This window comes from Cynocephalus volans, chromosome X (assembly GCF_027409185.1).
Source record: "Cynocephalus volans isolate mCynVol1 chromosome X, mCynVol1.pri, whole genome shotgun sequence".
In the NCBI taxonomy this organism is placed as follows: domain Eukaryota; kingdom Metazoa; phylum Chordata; class Mammalia; order Dermoptera; family Cynocephalidae; genus Cynocephalus; species Cynocephalus volans.
This window is the reverse complement of record NC_084478.1, coordinates 156,726,306-156,744,902: the sequence shown is the minus strand read 5'-3', so window position 1 is coordinate 156,744,902 and position 18,597 is coordinate 156,726,306.

The following is an 18,597-nucleotide window of genomic DNA, read 5'->3' as shown; positions in this document are numbered from 1 at the left end:
TTTGACCAAAAGATCATACTTCTAGGAAAGGCACATTGGCAAAAATATGAAAAGCTATGTACAAGGCTATTCACTGCAGCATTATTTGTAATAGCAAATGGTTGGGCACAACCCAAAAGTCCATCAATAAGGTACAGTTTGAATAAATTATATTACATTCATATAACATAAGAAAAGTGTATAAATTATGCTACTATTAAGCTTAACAAGGGAGAAGCATCTTGTCATACCAGAAACCAAGAAAACTGTCAAAGACTGCTGAGGTTGTGTCCCAAAACCTCAGGCATCACCTTAAAGAGGCTTCCACTAACCAAAGATAGAAAAAATGTAGGACTCAATTAGAAAAATAAATTCAATGGATTAAAACACAAAAAAATATGTTTAAGTCCATGACTTCACAGTGGTATTTTAAAAACAGTTATTCTTCACCTTTGGAGGTTACTAGGGAACTAATTCCTATGCACTGGCTTATATTTTAAAAATGAAATCATAAACCAAACACTCAAAAGATATTCGCCTAACAAGGAAAAAAAGATGGAGGGTACAGGAATATAAACTATATTTCTTTTAATATAATTTGATTCATAGATTTCACTTTACATAATTATTTTACATAATTTTAAAAGTTAAATCCAAACAAGGCAGTCTCTAAAATTTAAAATCAAAATAGAACATATATATCAGGTTTGTGGCAAAACAACACACAGAAGAATCATTTCAATGGTAGTTTAAAAACTACTCAAAAATATGTAAATTAAACTTTGAGAAATCACATTTATGGTAGTAGTTCTAGATTTTTATTCTGAGACTGGAGTGTGTATATTGTGGGTCATAGGAAGTGGAATTTTCAACATGAGAGAAAGGAGATACAGATTAAAAAGATTAACTAAAACTTGTGTAACCCTAAATTTCACCTAGAAAATCAGTGTGAACTCATGATGTGATTTATCTTAAAGAAAAATATTTCCCAGCTCTGAATGTCCTAGATTTTCCACTTAAATGTCCTAGAAACAATAATCAACATAATAGCAACAAGAACCCAACTGCCTGGATCATGGTCACGGAACACTATTCACCACTAACAGAAAGCAGGGATCCTTGGAAAGAGAGATTACAGGTCTGGGACTGGCAGTGAATGAGTTGAGTGAGCCTGGAACACATTGTCATACAAGAGGAAACGGAAGCTACCAAGACTACTAGGGATGTGTCAGAAAAACTCAGGCACTTATTGAAGAGGTTCCATTTGGCCAAAGATGGGACAACTTGAGCCTCAATAAGAATAATCGTTTGTAGTTGTTAATCAACCTTTCCGTGTCTCTCCACCCTCCTCCCCTCCCCAGCCTCTAGTAACCACTATTCTACTCTCTACTTCTATGAGCTCAACTTTATTAGCTTCCACATATGAGTGAGAACATGTGGTATTTATCTTTCTGTGCCTGACTTATTTCACTTACTATAATGACTTTCCAGGCTCATCCATGTTGCAAAAAAAAAAAAAAAAAAAATCATTTGAATGAGTTAAAATGTGCTTAACCCATATGTTTAAATCCATGTGTTTATATGATACTAAAACAAAAATACTCACTGACCAACTTTGAAAGATGCAAGTGGATTCATCCTGAAAACTAGCAAAAAAAGAGAAAATAATCGACCATTGACCGTCTCCTTTCCTAAATAAATTGTACCATTGGGTAACTAAATAGTAGATGACGGGAAAGTTTCCCTTCATGAAAGAAGTGTTCCAGTTAATAAATGAAGAAGGAATGATAGAATTAGAATATCATCAGTTTGCAAACTGACAGTAAAATAATTGATGTAGGCATTAATTATCAATGGATATGGGCATCACAAAAAGAAAACCAACCCAGTAAAGTTTAAGAAGGCATACCCTACAAGCCCACAATTCCAGACCTAAGTATATACCAGAGAAGCTTTTGCACATGTGTACCAGGTGACGCATACAAGAATGTTTATAGCAGCACTGTTTGCGATAGGGAAAAAAATGAATGGCAACCTAGATACTCATAGAGAGTATAAAGGATAAATAAATTATGGAATGGTCATACAATTAAGTACAATCCCACGGTGAAAATAAACTGCAACCATACACGACATAGAATTGGAGGGGGAAAAAAGAAAAACGCATCACAGATGAATACATCAATGTGATTCCATTTACTTAAAAGTCAAAAAACAAGCAACATTAAATAACATTTTTTCAAGACACGGACTACCTGAAACTGGGTAATTAATAAACTGGTAAATAATAAAAGAAACGAAACTTATTTCTTATAATTTTGGAGGCTGGGAAGTCCACAGTCTAGGGGTTGCATCTGGTGAGGGGCTTCTCCTGGGTGGGAACTAACTACAGAGTCCTATGGTGACATGGTATCACATGTATCATGTGGTGAGAATAGAATGAGCAAGCCAGATAATCTCACTTGCTCTCTTCATAAAGCTATCAGAACCACACCCATGATAACTCATTACTCCATGAATGGATTAATCCATTCTACAAGGCACAGTCCTGTGATCCAATCACCTCTCAAAAGTTCCACCTTTCAAATATCATAATTGGATTGCCTACCTTCTTAACACTGTTACAGTGGGGATCAAGTTTCCAACACATGAACTTTTGGAGGACATATTTGACCCATAGCAGTAGGCATGTGTTTCTCTTTTATTATTATTGTTTAAACAGTGTTTGTATATAAGATTAAGTATATATACTTGTGTGTGTATGTATACAAATATGCGTGTGTCTGTATATAAACACACACAAAAGGGGTTTATATAATGACTAAGATATAACATATCTAGAACGATTGAAAAATAAAATTAATTCACTAAAAATAAGTAAGGCACATAAAGGTAAATAATTAGAGGAGTTGTTATAAAGCTGCAATGAAAATGCAGTTCAACTTTAAAATACTATGAGTGTTTCATTAATCAAATGTTTCTTAAGTGCCTATGTGACAGGTACTTTGCTGTGTGGTGGGCATGCAGTGACAAATAACAAACACACAATCCCTGCTGTGTAGTGGGGGAACGGAACAATGAACAAGTAAATAACCCGTAAATGTGAAATTACAAACTGCAACGAGATTATCAGTATACCAACCAGTATTTACTGAGTAGGTTTTTGTCAGGAATTGCTGTAAATGATAGACTTAAAATTTTACAGAGAAGAAAACTGAGTCACATTTATGTTAAGCAACTCAGCCAAGGTCAAACAGCTTATAAATGGAGCAACTGTAATCAAATCCGGACAGGCTGACTGCAGAGTCTAAGCTCCTATGCTACACTGAGTAGGAAAACACATGAATTATCATGAGAACAGTGGTGCTTATTTTAGCTTTTATTAGTCAGGAAAGGCTTCTGAAGCACCTGACATTTATGCTTAGAAATACAGCATTAGCGAGAGCTAGCTTGATCCATGTAAGCATTAAATGATCTTCTAAGAGGTAGAAAGCCTAGAGGGCAGGTAGGCAAAAGGAGAATATTGAAGAGGAAGGTCATAAGCAAGCAAGCGGAGTGAATGACTCAATGTGTTGGCTGGCAATGGAGACCCCCATCCTGGGATGTATGGAGGATACATAATCCCTGGCACAAGATGGAGGACCAATTGCTAAACTTTCACCAGTGGTGACTTGGGAGAATTTTTTAGTGGGTGAAATATCCTGGCAGATGCAATAATCCAGACATCAAGTGTTTCAATCTAAGCTACTACTTAAAGCCTGCTATACCCTGAACAAGTGACAATCCTCCGCACTGAACAGCAGGCAAGGTGCCAAGAAAAATATAACTGGATAAGGGAAGATGATTGCAATGCACTTCGAAAGTCACTCCAGACATTGCCCGTTAAACAGTCTACCAAGAGTGCGTGCCATTCGCCATGAATGTCAGAAAGACTTGTCTATATCAATTCAATCACTATTTGACTTGGGTAAAACAGGTTTTGCAAGTGCCCATTGAAATATGCTATAGGCTTAATAAAGATCATGTTAAGAAAATGCTAGAGTATTTGTTTAAAGTGATAATTTTTTAAATCAGAGTTGAAATCACAGACATTTGCACAGAATGAATGATGAGCCTTTTATTGTTTTATTAAGAAAATACATTCAAAATTACTTTGACTTTAGAGGAAAACACCCTATTACTCTTAAACCTCATTTGGAACTAAAAGCTTCAGGTGTTTTTGAAGCAGGTTTTTCAGAGAATACAAAATTCCAAGATAGTTTGCTTCCTGATAAGGCTGTGGACTTAACCTGAAGAAATAGAGAGATAAGAAAATGCATTTGGTTAAACTGATAGCAAACCCTAAACTATGAATACAAATGTGGAGGATACAACTTTTAAAGAGAAGGAAATTCAAACACCCTTGGATGTAGTAAATCAACTGCTCTCTTATCTAGAACTCTTTTCAACTGAATGATTCACAAATATGTTAGTTGTTTCATTGTGAAAATGACACTGTCAAGAGTAAGAAGGATGGTAATAATGATTTAAGAGTTGGAGATACTGACAATAGATTTTATCAATACTTGTCAGGCTAAGTGTATTTTTAAAAGCCTTGCTACTTTAAAATTGAGTGAATGGGGTTAAGTATATTGGGAACAGAAGAAGCCAAATGTAAAAGAAAAACTGCCCTAGCAATAGACACTCTCCTCCTCTGGAGTTTCTAAACATCATGAGGCATGCTGATGGTTACAGAGTCTCTGAGGATTTTGGATGTTGTGAATATAGAGTGTGTCCTTAGTAAGTCAGTCCTGAAGTAGCTATCAAAAGCAAAATTACAACAAATTTAGTTACACATTGTCAAGCTAGGACTGGGTCTGGTCCTTACAGACCCCTCAAGCCCATTCACAGACTGGGTCACAAACCCTTCACACACCAGGCTGGATCACCAGACCCCTCACACACCAGGCTGGGTCACCAGACCCTTTACACGCAGGTCTCCAAGCTAGGTAACTGGCAAACAGGTCCTTGGAAGCCATAGGTTGGAGAGCATGGCAGCATGGGCAGCTGCCCGAGGCACTCGCCAGCCCAGGTCCAAGGCACCGCACATGCGCACTAACTCCACCCACACACACAATTTGCTTACAAAGAATGCGCCACACCACCCCCAACTGGAGAGGCAGGTGAGGGGGCCTGATTAAATTATTCCATTTTCCCAACAATCCACCCCTTCAGGGTCCCTCGGCGTAGCATTCAGAATCTTCCTGATGTTCCCTTAGAGAGGATAAATGACTCTTACATTTATATAACCTGTTGTCTGTTCAATATGCCTTAAGGCTTGTAGTTCTGTCCTTTTAACTATTAGCCGCATATGTCCAGTTAGTAGTCACCACCGGTGTGATTCTCCATGGGAATCCTGCAGTCATACTGATGGGCAGTTCAATGCATATTCAGTAGATGATCACGCCAATCATGCAACTCTCGGGCAATGCTTGCAACCAGAACCCTATGGGCGAAAAGACAGAAGAGGTAATTGTAACAATAGGGGAAGTTTGCACCCCTCTGGTAAGGTACACGCCAGTTTGCCATCCTGAGAAAGATGGTTGCAGGAGTAGGTATCTTACCTGGCTTATGATACCATACTTTATCTGCTAACACTGTTGGATCTGTAGGGTCTACATGTAACAGTATAGGGGAACTCATAATTGACCATAATGATAATACGAATGTGCCCTTTGGAATAGAGTGCTTATCTGTTCCTGGCCATGTCACCTTTACTTGAGGAGACCAGGTACTTGTCACCCAAGGTGAAATTTGCAAGCCTTCCTCTAATCCTTTGCTCCAAGGCCCTATTAAACCTACCCAGCATATATGGGGGGGGGGGGGTTATTCTCCAAGGCCATTCCCATTGCACTGTCCCTGTTGTAAACAGGTTGGGGCCGGTAAGAGAATATTTCCATTCTTGCCATACCCTGGCTTCAAAAGCTTATCTTTAGTAGTGATTTACAGCTATACAGGTGCTGCAGCCCTCTGCAACAGAGCTTCCAATAGAGAGGGTCTGCCTTTGCGGGGTCTCTCATTTAGAATCCTGACTGTCGGCCATAACCACCGTGTCCACCCCTTCAGGGATGGGGGTTGGGCAGATAGCCTTAGTCCCTTTTTTAAAAGGCTATTGTACCATTCAGTCATTCCTGCTGCCTGGGGATGATATAGCATGTGTAACTTCCACTGAACAGACAACTGGGAGGCCCACCTCCGAACCCCATGTCCAGTAAAGTGGGTTCCATTATCACTCTCTATGACTACAAGCCAATATACATATTCAATGCCTTCACAGTGTTTACCTGGTCTGGGGCCTTACAAGGCCATACAAACAGAAGACTAGTAGCCATATCAACAGCTGTGAAGATGTACCTGAAATTCTCTGAACTTGGCAGTGGTCCGACAAAGTCCACTTGTCATCGAGTTAAGGGCACCCTTCCTCAAGTTATTTGCCCATCTTTACGAGGCATCTGACGGGGGTGTGGACTCTGTTGAGCACATACTGGACAAGCATGACAGGCATTTGCTACATCTTCCCATTTTGTAGGCAAGGCCCATCTTTGAGCTGCCATCCACGTGGTTTTGCTGCCAGCATGCTGCATTCGTCGATGTAACCACTGGGCTACATCAGTAGCTGGGGCTCTCTCCAGCCATCTTACCTTAGCCAAGGTACCGGCTTCATCATCTCCTGGACTGGCTAAGGGGAAGTGTCCTGTAACATGGAAAGGAAAAGAGTTCCTTCTTTCTCATGTCCTAATTTCCATAACTCTTGCCACATGCCTTGTCCCCACAGGGGTTGGTGGCCTACCATACACCGTTGATACTTCCAAGTAGAGATCCAAAGGGTTAAACCTTTGTATACAGCCCAGCTATCAGTGCAGATGGTTAATGGCCCAGGCTCATTTTTTATCACCATCCATACTGCTCTCAATTCTGCCCATTGACTACTTTGCCCTGTGCCATTTTCATACCACATGGTATCTGTTAAGGGTTGGATAGCAACAGCTGTCTACGATGCTGAAGGTCGCATGCTAGAGCTATCTGTATAACAAGCTTGCTCTGTGATAGGTCCCTATTCTTAATGGAAAGGTGTAGCCTCCACCTCCATAAGTAAGGGTTGTGTCAAAGTTTCCCCCACAACCTCTACTGGGCCTAGCACAGTTTGCAACTCTTTGGACAGAGGACTCATTGACACAGTGCTTCTTTGTTCTATATATGCTCCCCATTTAGACAGAGTGGGAGTCAGAGGTACACCCATTTTAGGGTTGGTTGCCCATGTGCGCAGCCAACCTATCATGGGGTATATTGTCCTTACTAGGACTTTGGCAGTTCCTGTGATAGCTTTGGTGGCTATCAAGGCAGAACACACAGCTGCTAACTGCTTTTCTATTACAGTATACTGCACTTCAGCACCCTTCCAGAGCTGAGATCAGAATCCTACAGGTGTACAGAATCGGTCCTGTCTCTGCCACAACCCCCATCCTAACCCCTCCTGAGTTATATGTATGTCTAACTCAAGTGGCTTAGTGGGATCGGCCACTTGCAAAGCCTCTACTTGCTGTATTGCCCTTTTTGTAGCCCAATAAGCTTGTTCTACTTCCTCAGTCCAATCTCAGAGGGCTCCTCTCTTTGTTAATGCATATAGTCGGCATGCCATATGGGGTACAAAAGCTCTCCAATACCCACAAAGTCCCAAATATGTCTGTAGCTGAGCTACCATTGTGGGTTGAGGGTATGTCTGTATATTATCTATAATAGCTTCTGGGACGACTCTTGTCTTACCCAACCAGACCACTACCAGGAATTTGACTGACAGCCCAGGTCCTCGCACTTTGGCTGTGTTCATGGCCCACCCACATTGTTGCAAATGACTTAACAGCATTGGAGCTGCCTGGGTTAAATATGCAAGAGAATCAGAGGTTAGTAACATGTCATCAATATTGTTGATTTTAGTGAAACATTGTAACCATGCTGGGCCTAGTCCACTTGGCTAGGTCCCCAGCCACCAAACCATGACAGATGGTTGGGCTATGCAGATAACCTTGGGGCAATACTTGAAAGGTCCACTGTCTTCCTTCCCAGCTGAAGGCAAACTGATCTTGGCTATCAGCCAAGAATGGAATAGAGAAAAAAGCATTTGCAAGGTCCAATACATAATGATAAATCCCCAGCTGAGTCATCAGCTGATCTGTCAAGTCATGAACTGAAGGCACAGCTGCATGCAAAAGAGGCACTACTTCGTTCAGTTCTCAGTAATCTACAGTCATTTTCCAGGTACCACCAGGTATTTTCACTGGCCATACTGGAGCATTAAATGAGCTATGAGCTGGACCAATAATGCCAATTTTCTTTAACTCCAATATAGTGGCACCTATCTCTGCATGTCCTCCTGATAGGCGATACTGCTTTACATTAACTACATGACTTGGCTTGGGTAACACCTGTGGGTCATGTTTAGCATATCCTCATAACACAGGCTTTACTGTCCATATTCACAGCTGAAACTCTCCAAATGTTTTTTGCAGGTGCAAACCATAAAGTACATCCATACCCAAGATGTATTCAGCTACGGGAGATACATATACAGTATCTAAACGAGGAGGTAATCTTCCTATGCCCAATGGCAATGACACAGCTTTGACCTCAGTACTATATCCTCCATAGCCATCTATACAAACTGTGGCCCCTGGAAACCTATCTGGATTGCTATATATCAGGCTACATTCTGCACCTGTATCCACCAATGCCAAAACATGCTGCACATTTGTCCTTGACCAATGTATTGCCAATTCAACATGAGGCCTCTGGTCCTTGCCTGTCCCCAAAAGATGAGTACCTTGGCTTGCTCCCTAGTCAAAGTGGAACAGTTCATCTGCCTTCTCGGGAGCAACCAAAAAGTTCTTTAAATGCACTGAGCATAACTTGCTACCTGTTTCTGGATGTTTAGTAAAATGCTGTTCAGTGTACAATTGCTGCCACAAGGCAAACAGGACCACATTTGGCTCCCAGTCAATTTTCTTTTTATCAACCCCTGCTGCAAGCAAGTCAAGCCACATCTGCTTATGGCTAGTCTTGCTTGGTCCCCTTGGGATAAAATCCCGAGTATTTCTTGGGGGTAGGGTCTTAACCACCTTTTGGACCCCTCTTGCTTTTCTCCTCTCCTCTACTTCACCCAAGCTGGCTATCATGGTCGTTACCCCATGTATAGGATGGCCAGTGTATGAGGCCAGTATGGCCATCAGTGACCCAAAGGACATTGATGGGGCATTTTGAAGCACTATGTCCCTCATGCTGCCTGTAAAATTTTCATCGCCCAGGCCACGGGTGTTCACATTAAACATGGACTGCCACATCCCCAGCTCCCGAATGATTTGGACAAGCTCAGCATATGTTTGCCATTTACTAACAATCTTGGGCAGTTCTCCAGCATTTGCCCACACAGTTCGGGCAGCTGCATTCACCCAGTCCATCAAGGAGTGATTATGGTGCCCTTGTCCATATCTGTGGCTATTCTGTAGCCACTGCCTCAGGGACAGGTGTATGGTAATGAGGCCAATTTTTTCACCTCCTCACCCCAACCCTAGGTCCCCTAACTGCAGCGGCCAAGCAGCCAGAGTCTCCCCATGTTTCTGCCTGAACTTTCTACCCAAGTCAACCAGTTCAGCCTGGGTATACAGGACATAGGTGGTGAAGTGGGTCACCTGTGGATCACCCACCAGTTGTCCATCTGATCCCATAGGCTGCTTGTGTCTAATTTCTCATACACAACAGGACATGCCTGGATATGCATGGTTTCCCTCAACCCACTAGTGGGTTGGTCATCTTCCCTGAAGTGAGAGGCATGAGTGGCCAGTCACTACATGTCATCCTCCAGGACATTTATCCGTGCTTCCAACAACTCTGCTTTCTGCTGCAAATCTTGATCAGTTTGCAGCATAGTTAACAGCAGCCAGGCTCCAGTCAGCAGAAAAGTGGCCACCAGGCACCACATGTTCAATGACAGCCACATTTCCTCCACTTCCCAAGGAGTTTTGCATTGTAGTACCCGGTCTATGCTGCCTTACAGTACAGTATGCAGCCACCAGATCATGGTCAACAGGAAGGTGGCCATAGGGCAGAGCATATTCTAAAGTAGCCACATTTCTTCCTTCTTCCATGGGCTTTTGGCTCCTGTACCTGCTGTGAATCCTGCCGACTACGCCAATTGTAAAGCTCTTTTACCTGCCTCTAATCCTGCTGACTATGCCAATTGTTGAGCTAGGGCTGGGTCTGGTCCTCACAGACCCCTCAAGCCCGTTCACAGTCTGGGTCACAAAACAATGACCTTCATACTTTTTGTTTAACATGGTAATGCAGAGAAGAGGGTGTGCCTTGATAACTGTGAAAGAAGCTCTGCTATGTTTAATGACAGACAAGAAGTTTGGGAGAGTGTCAGTCATAGAGAAGACACTTGCTATGAAACCTGTGAGTCTGTTTTGAAAAGGGAGAAAATACAGGAAAATTATCAGGGGAAAAATTTAATCTTCATTGTAAGTGTTTGAAGCTTTCCCTGGAACTACAATAGAAAGAGCTTTTTTTTTTTTTCTTTTAAATATTTCCTTTCAGCACACATAGCCAGTGCTCATTCTGTGCCACATACGTTGTCAGAGTCCCTCAAAAGCTGAAAAGTATCAGAAGCAACTACAAAGACTTCAAACTTAAAATATAAAATAGTGAATCAGAGAACCTAGAAACTTCTTATAAAAATGGAGGTTTATAGCCTAAAACCTGATTCTGCCTATGTTCAGAACATATAAAATGTGATGCATTTATTTTGCAGTTAACCTTGGATTCATTTTACACCATGTTCTTTCTAGATTTTATTAATTATATTTTAAAAATAAATACCTAGGGATACAAAGTGGAGTGGGGGAAGGGGGGTGGGGAGGGAGGTTGGGGATAACTGGGTGGGGGACACGAGGTATAATTGCAATTTGTAGTACTGGGCACGCTGCCAGTATGGATCTGGCCATCATGTCTTGGGAACAAGTGGTGACAGTCAGCTTTGTATCTCATGAATATTCATAACCAATAAAAAAATGTATTATGCAAAAAAAATGTTTATACCCTTTTAAAGTTTATTTTGTAAAGCACTTTGGATACTGTCAACACTTTAGAATACTGCTCATAAACATTGAAGGGTGAGGTGTGTTGCAAATACAGCCAATTTTGTATCAGTTGTGAAGTTCTGTTTATCTAATGTATGATTTTTTTAAACTCTTAAAATTTAAAATAATTTAATATTTCATTAGTTACTTTAGCACTTCTAAAATTAATTTTATGCACTCATTGTTTTTGTATCTAGGTGACGATCATAAAATTGAAGTTACTTTTTCTCTCCTGGTAGTCTCTTATATTGTGTTCATCTCTAAGAAGAAAAAAGAAAGCTATGTACTCTGAAGAAGGAAATCTCTATCTATCTATCTATCTATCTATCTATCTATCTATCTATCTATCTATCTGTCTATCCATCCATCCATCCATCCACGCACCCTTGTGTATAGGATATATATGAGGGTACTTCAAAAAGTTCACAGGAAATAGAATTAAAAGATAATATGATCTTTCCATGCACTTTTTGAAGCACCCTCATATATACACACATGTATATGCATATATATGAATTACAACACTATAAATATATGTGTACATATATATATATATACACACATGAAGTTCTTCATTTATCTATAATAGCAAGGAGGGGTAGAAAGGATGAGGGAGAAAAGGAAAAGGAAAGAGAAGGGAAGGGAAGGGAAGTATGAGAAGGAAGAGGGGAAGAAGGAAGAGGTAGGTGGAAGGAGGAGCATGGGGAGGAGAAAGGAATAGCATAGAGAGGAGGAGGAGGGAGAAAGAGGAAGAAAAGGAAGAAGAAGGAGGGAGGAGGAGAAAAGAGACAGAAAAGACTTTACTAATAATAAGCGAACAGTTAAGTAAATTGTATCCTATCCATTCCACAGAATTTTCACAGTTGTTAAATATATCTGATGACTAGCAATTTGCCAAAATGTTTGAGACATAATTTATAGCATAAAAAGCAAAATGCTCAGTTTGTCTGCACACAATGCTTCCAACTATGTAAAAAGATATGTGCTTGTGGGCATTCCTTGGAAGAGAATATGCAAAAAAGGAGTTGTTTTGGATTATGGGATTAAGAGCAGAAGGTTGTTTCTTTTTCAAAATATTTTAGTGCTGCTCTATCATTTTTGCAATGCAAAAAAAAAAAAAAAAAAAGGAACTAGGTCACTATAGTTAATTAACCAACATGGCTATAATATGGAGCCAAAAATTTATCTGACAGTGATCTTTTAGCTAAAATATTAATCCTTGCTACTTATAATTTTAAGCATAGATTTTCTTATCCACACACAGCTTTGTGGCAAGTTAAGAAGCATGAGGAAAAGCAATCATAAAATATGGGCAAATTGTACTGAGGAAGAAAAGCTGCCAAAAGAGGCTTAAGTGTGCATCTTAAGAGTACCAGACTGTACAGCCGGGAAAATGACATCCACCTCCAAGTCTCCCATGGAAATACAATCAGAATCGAGAGCTAAATTGTGTGGAATATAAAATGAAATAATCATTTTCCTTCAAGTGCTTGGTCTTTCCTCTTTGTGAGCTAGATTTAAATGAATGAATCCCCCCAAATGATTAAACACCTAAAATTAGCATTCTCTTCTCTATTTTTCAGCTAACTCCTTATACAAAGATTAGAAATGCAGCATAGGCTGGAATTTTGCAGAGGGGTCTATTCTTGACCAGATACTACACATTGGTCACACGTGAAAAATGCTTTAATGGTTCTTTCTTTTCTGGATATTACTATTCTTAGCATAATTCCTCTGGCCTCACTGGGGATAAGTGCCTCCAGAAGGAAAAAAGGGGCTAAGACCTAGAGGCCAGTGATTTTTCACCAGGAATGGACTGCAGGGTTGGAGAGAACATGCTAATTATCTTTAGCACTGAAATTCTGTTTTGATAAGGCCATGTGGGAGGGGGCAATGTGAAGGAATAAATAGGTCAGTTCATTTTTTTTCACTTTCCCTGAGTCAGCAGCCCTTTAGCTGCTCTAACACAGGAGAATGGGAGCCCTGGCAACTCAAGAGAGCATATGCTGTGTAAATAAAACCTACCAGGGCCGAGCCCGTGGCGCACTTGGTAGAGTGCTGAGCTGGGAGCGCGGCGACGCTTCCGCCGCGGGTTCGGATCCTATATAGGACTGACCGGTGCACTCACTGGCTGAGTGCCGGTCATGAAAAAAACGACAAAAAAAAAAAAAAAAAAAAAAAAAAACCTACCAGTGCATTGCAATATGGCTGGTCTTCAAAAACCTGCCTTTCCTACAAAAATATCAACAGCTTAGTTTCCACCCCTTTGTCTGCTGTACTGCTCAGTGTCTGCTTTTCACTAACCACTTTTTTTTTTCAGAGCTGGTAAACAGACCTGTAATTGTTTATAAAACTGCCTGTCTCCCTGAGCTAAAAATATTTTTCAAGCACCAGCTGAAATTAGGGAATGAAAACTTAAAATTGCAAGCTTCCTGTTGAGTTATGCCCATTGGTCTGGACTGTAACAAGGTCTGATAACTTGGAAAGAGTCAAGCGAATCTCCCACAAATTTATTAATGTGCAGAGTAAAGTAGACTGGCAGCATCTCCACGCTCACCCACTGGATTTTTACCTGTGGAAGTTGTCATCCTTAGAGAAAGTCTCTGATCATTTCTCATCTGATTACCACACTCCATCACCAACTCCAGAAATAGGTCTGCATCATTCACAACCTGGAATTCCCCATCAAGAGGAGTTTCACACACCTGACTAGGTGCACTGAGCCTCCTCCCCAACCTCTTCCCCTGCACACACACACACACCGTGTCTGGACCCAAAACACTGATGTGAAAAATCACAACTTTTAAAACATTTCTAATCTACTATGGGTCAAAGAAGTATCTGCACTACTGACCCATTCCACCAAAACATGAACTAGGTTGTAAATCACTGTTGGAATAGAATCAGCAATTAGGAAGAGAAATAAATGAAGAAGATGGCAAGATAAAAGTAGATGCTTTTGTAATGCACTCTTGAAATACAGAAAGAAAGCCTTTGAATGGTGTGTTAGTCCATTTGGGCTGCTGTAAGAAAAATACGTTAGACTGGGTAATTTACAAACAATATAAATTATTGCCCACAAATCTGAAGGCTGGAAAGTCCAAGATCAAAGCACCAGCATATTCAATGTCACATAAAATTGACACCTTGTCTGTGTCCTCACATAGTGAAAGGGGCTAATAGACTCCTTCAAGCCCTTTTACAAGGGCATTAATCCCATTCACTAGAGCAGAGCCTTCATGACCTAGTTACCTCCCAAAGGCCCCACTTTTTTATCCCCTCACCTTGGGGGTTATGTTTCAACATATTAACTTTGAAGAGACACAAACAGTCAGACCATAGCATTCTGCCCCTGACTTCCCAAAATTCATGTCCTTATTACATGCAAAACACATTCATTCCATCTCAATAGCCCCCAAAAGTATCAACTCATTCCACTATCAACTCAAAAGTCAAAAGTCGAAAGTCTCATCTAAATATCATCCAAATCAAATATTTTCTACCATTCTGAAATTTGTCTTTTCACCTTGTTGATTGTTTCCTTCGCTGTGCAGAAAGTTTTTAGTTTAATATAATCCCATTCATTTATTTTTCCTTTTGTTGCCTGTGCTTTTTAAAAGTCTTTGCCGGGCCGACTCCGTGGCACACTCGGGAGAGTGCGGCGCTGGGAGCGCAGCAGTGCTCCTGCCGTGGGTTCGGATCCTATATAAGGATGGCCCGTGCATTCACTGGCTGAGCACGGTACGGCCGGTCACAAAAAGACAAAAAAAATAAATAAATAAAAGTCTTTGTCCAGTCCTACATCCTAAAGTATTTCCTCTATGTTTTATTCTAGGAGCTTTATAGTTTCAGGATTTATATTTAGGTCTTTAATACACTTTGAGCTGATTTTGGTATACGGCAAGAGGTATGGATCTAGTTTCACTTTTCTATACATGAATATCCAGTTTTCTTAGCACCATTTACTGAAGAGACTGTCCCTTCCCCAATGTATGTTCTTGGTGCCTTTGTCAAAGATCAGTTTGCTGTAAGATTGTGGGTTAATTTACTGCATGTTGTAAAATGACTAGAAGAGAGGAGTTCAAATGTCCTCAACACAAAGAAATGATCATGTATTGCAATGATGAATGTGCAAATTATTCTGACTTGATCATCACAGTGTACACAGGTATTGATTTTCAACTCTGTACCCCACAAATAGGTATAATCAATTACATTTCAATAAAAATAAATAAATAAGAGAACACACAAAATTATGTATAAAAATAAGTAAATAAATAATAAATATTATCTAAATCAGAAATGGGCAAGACTCCAGGTATGATTCATCCTTAATGATGATTTGCTCTTCAATTGTGAACATATAAAATCAAACAAGTTTTGTGCTTCCAAAAGACAATAGTGGGACAGACATAGGATAGACATTCCCATTTCAAAAGGGAGAAATAGGAAAGAAGAAAGCAGTGACAGGTACTGACCAAGTCCAAAACTCAACAGGGCAAACAACATTAAATCTGAGGCTTTGAAAATAATCTTCTTTGATTCCATATCCCAACTTTCAGACACATTGGAGCAGATGTTGGGTCCCAAGGCTCTAGGCAGCCCTGCCACTATGGCTTTGCTGGAAGCAGCTTATGCCACAGCTCTCACAGGTTGAAGTCTTGGGACTGCAGCTCTTCTGAACTAAAATTGCACTCAGGTCACTCTACCATTCTGGATTTTCCAAGGTGGCCCCACTCCAACAGGTCTACTAGGCATTGCCCTTGTGGAAGCTCTCTTTGGTGGCTCTACCCCTACAACTCCACTGAGCATTGCCCTTGTGGGGGCCTTTTGCAGTGGTCCTACCTCTGCAACAATTCTCTGCCTGGGCCCTGAGGCTCTCTGGGGCATCTTTTGAAATCTGCATGGAGACAGCCATGCTCCCACGGCTCATGCACTCTACACACTGGTGGAGATGCGGCCATGGTTTACTATCTGTGTTCTCTGAAGGAGTGGCTACTGTGGCCTGCACTGCACCTTGGCCCACAGAAGTCATACTTGGGATAGCTGAGGGGCACTATGCCAGAATTTGAGAAGCAGATACTTGAGGCAGCACCCAGCAGTGATTGCCAAGGTCCCACATGCACCCAAAGACCCTCTTTTAGCATAGTTCTGTCCCCCAGGATACTCTGGGCCTTGACATTCTGGGCCTGTGATGAGATGGGCAGCACAAATAATCTGCAAAATTCTTTCAGGGTTGTTCTTCCATTGTCTTTATCAATAGCCCATGGCTTCTGTCCATCCATACTAATCTCCTTATCAAAAGGTGGCTTGGCAATATAACCTTGGTGTTCTCTCCTGAATACACTTTTTCATTCTTTACAGCATGGTTAGACTTAAATTTTTCAAATCTTTAAGTTCTACTTCTCTTTTGATTATATGTTTTTAATTTTTTCTCTCTTCTCTTTTATCTATAAGCAGTAAGGAGAAGCCATGCTGCACCATCTACACTTTGCTTAGAAGTTTCTTCCACCAAATATTCTATTTCACCATTTACAAGTTCTGCCTTCCACAAAGCACTAGAGCACAAACACAATTCATCTACATTATTTGCCACTTTATAACAAGAATGGCCTTTCCTCCAGTTTCCAATAACATGTTCCTCTTTAATCTGAGACCTGATCAGAATGGCCTTTACACTGCACATTTCTAGCAACATTCTGATCACAACCACTTAGGTAATCTCTAAGAAGAGTGAGATTTCTCTACAACTCTCCTCTCCTTCTGAGCCTTCATTAGAATTGCCCTTTACAGTCTGTTTACAGCAATGTGTGCTTTTTCTAGCCCACTCCTCCAAACTCTTCCATCCTCTGCCCATTACCCAATTCCAAAGCCGCTTCCACATTTTTTGGTATTTGCCATAGTAGCACCCCACTTCTTGGTATCAATTTCTTCTTAGTCCATTTTGGATACTATAACAAAATAGCTTAGTCTGGATAAATGTGTAAACAGAAATTTATTGCTTACAGTTCTAGAGGCTGGAAAGTTCAAGATCAAGGTGCCAGCAGATCCTGTTTCTAGGACAACTTGCTCTCTCTTTTATAGACAGCACCTTGCTGCATCCTCACATGGCAGAAGGGGCAAAGAGGCTCCCTTAAGCCCTTTTATAAGGGCACTAATTCTATTCATGAAAGCTCCACCTTCATGACCTAATCACCTTCCAAAGGCCCCACTTCTTAATACCATCACCTTGGAAGTTAGCTTTCCACATACGAATTTGGGGGGGAATGCAAACATTTGGACTATAGAAAATAGCACTTGTGGGTCTGTTGGTGAGAAGGAGACATCCAGTTCCTGATGTAGACAGTGGGAAGTCATCATAAGTGGAACCAATGCTCTCTCCCTAGAGTACTGAAGAGGAAGATGAAGAACAACCAGTAGGCACACATAAAAAGGAGTCTCTCAGAAAACTGCTCACTGAGAATATTAAGTAAAGCTTGCCTAGGTGCTTTCATCTAACAGCTAACATTTAATAAACACTTTGTCTCAGACACTGCTCTAATTGTCTTACATGCATGAATTAATTTAGTCATCATAACACCCTATGAGATAGGTAATATTACTATCCCCATTTAAAGATGAGGAAATTGAGGCACAAGTGCATGCTCTTTGCTTCCTGACCACAATCTATATCAAGAGTTAAAAAACATTTTCTGTAAAGTCAAATAGTAAATATATTTGGCATTGCAGGACATGTATCAACTTTGTCCCAACTACTCAATTCTGTTATTATAATGTGAAAGCAGAAATAGACAATATAAATGGGCATGGCCATGTTCCAATAAACTTTCTTTAGAAATAAAGTAGCTAAAGGCTGCAGTGTGGGTTTAGCCCTAGGACCGTAGCTTGCAGACCTCTGATCTATATTTCTGTGACCACAGGAGAACTTGGTCAGAAACGTGTGGTGTCGGTGCCCCGAACTGAAGCTTGTACCTAATGAGATTGTTTCACTTTCTCTCAGCCATTTGGTTTTGTGGGTCTGCATCACTGAGGCAGTTTGCTTTAGGTGTGCAATGTGTCCAAGGAACATAACTGCAACTACAGAAGCCAACAAGACACTATGCCTCCAAAAGGAAGCACTAAGAGAAGATCCTAAACGTAACTCACATCAGGATAGACAAGAAAGTACAAGCCTGGCATGTTTCAACATGTTCTGAAACTTTTTTCTTCCAATTTATAAAGGTAGAGCCCATCAGAATTACCCATGCTAAGAACGGTGTCATTTCAGAGGGTATTTGAGGCAAAGGATGAGAAAGAAGCATCTTTATATTGTTTATAATTAATTTCAATTTCAGCATAGACAGTGTGTAAATTAACTTTCTCCTACACCCTAGGTTCTGACAGTTACCATCTGAATTTTACTAATGAGGAGTACATACTCCAGAATTGGCATTTCAGAAGCCCTCCCTCC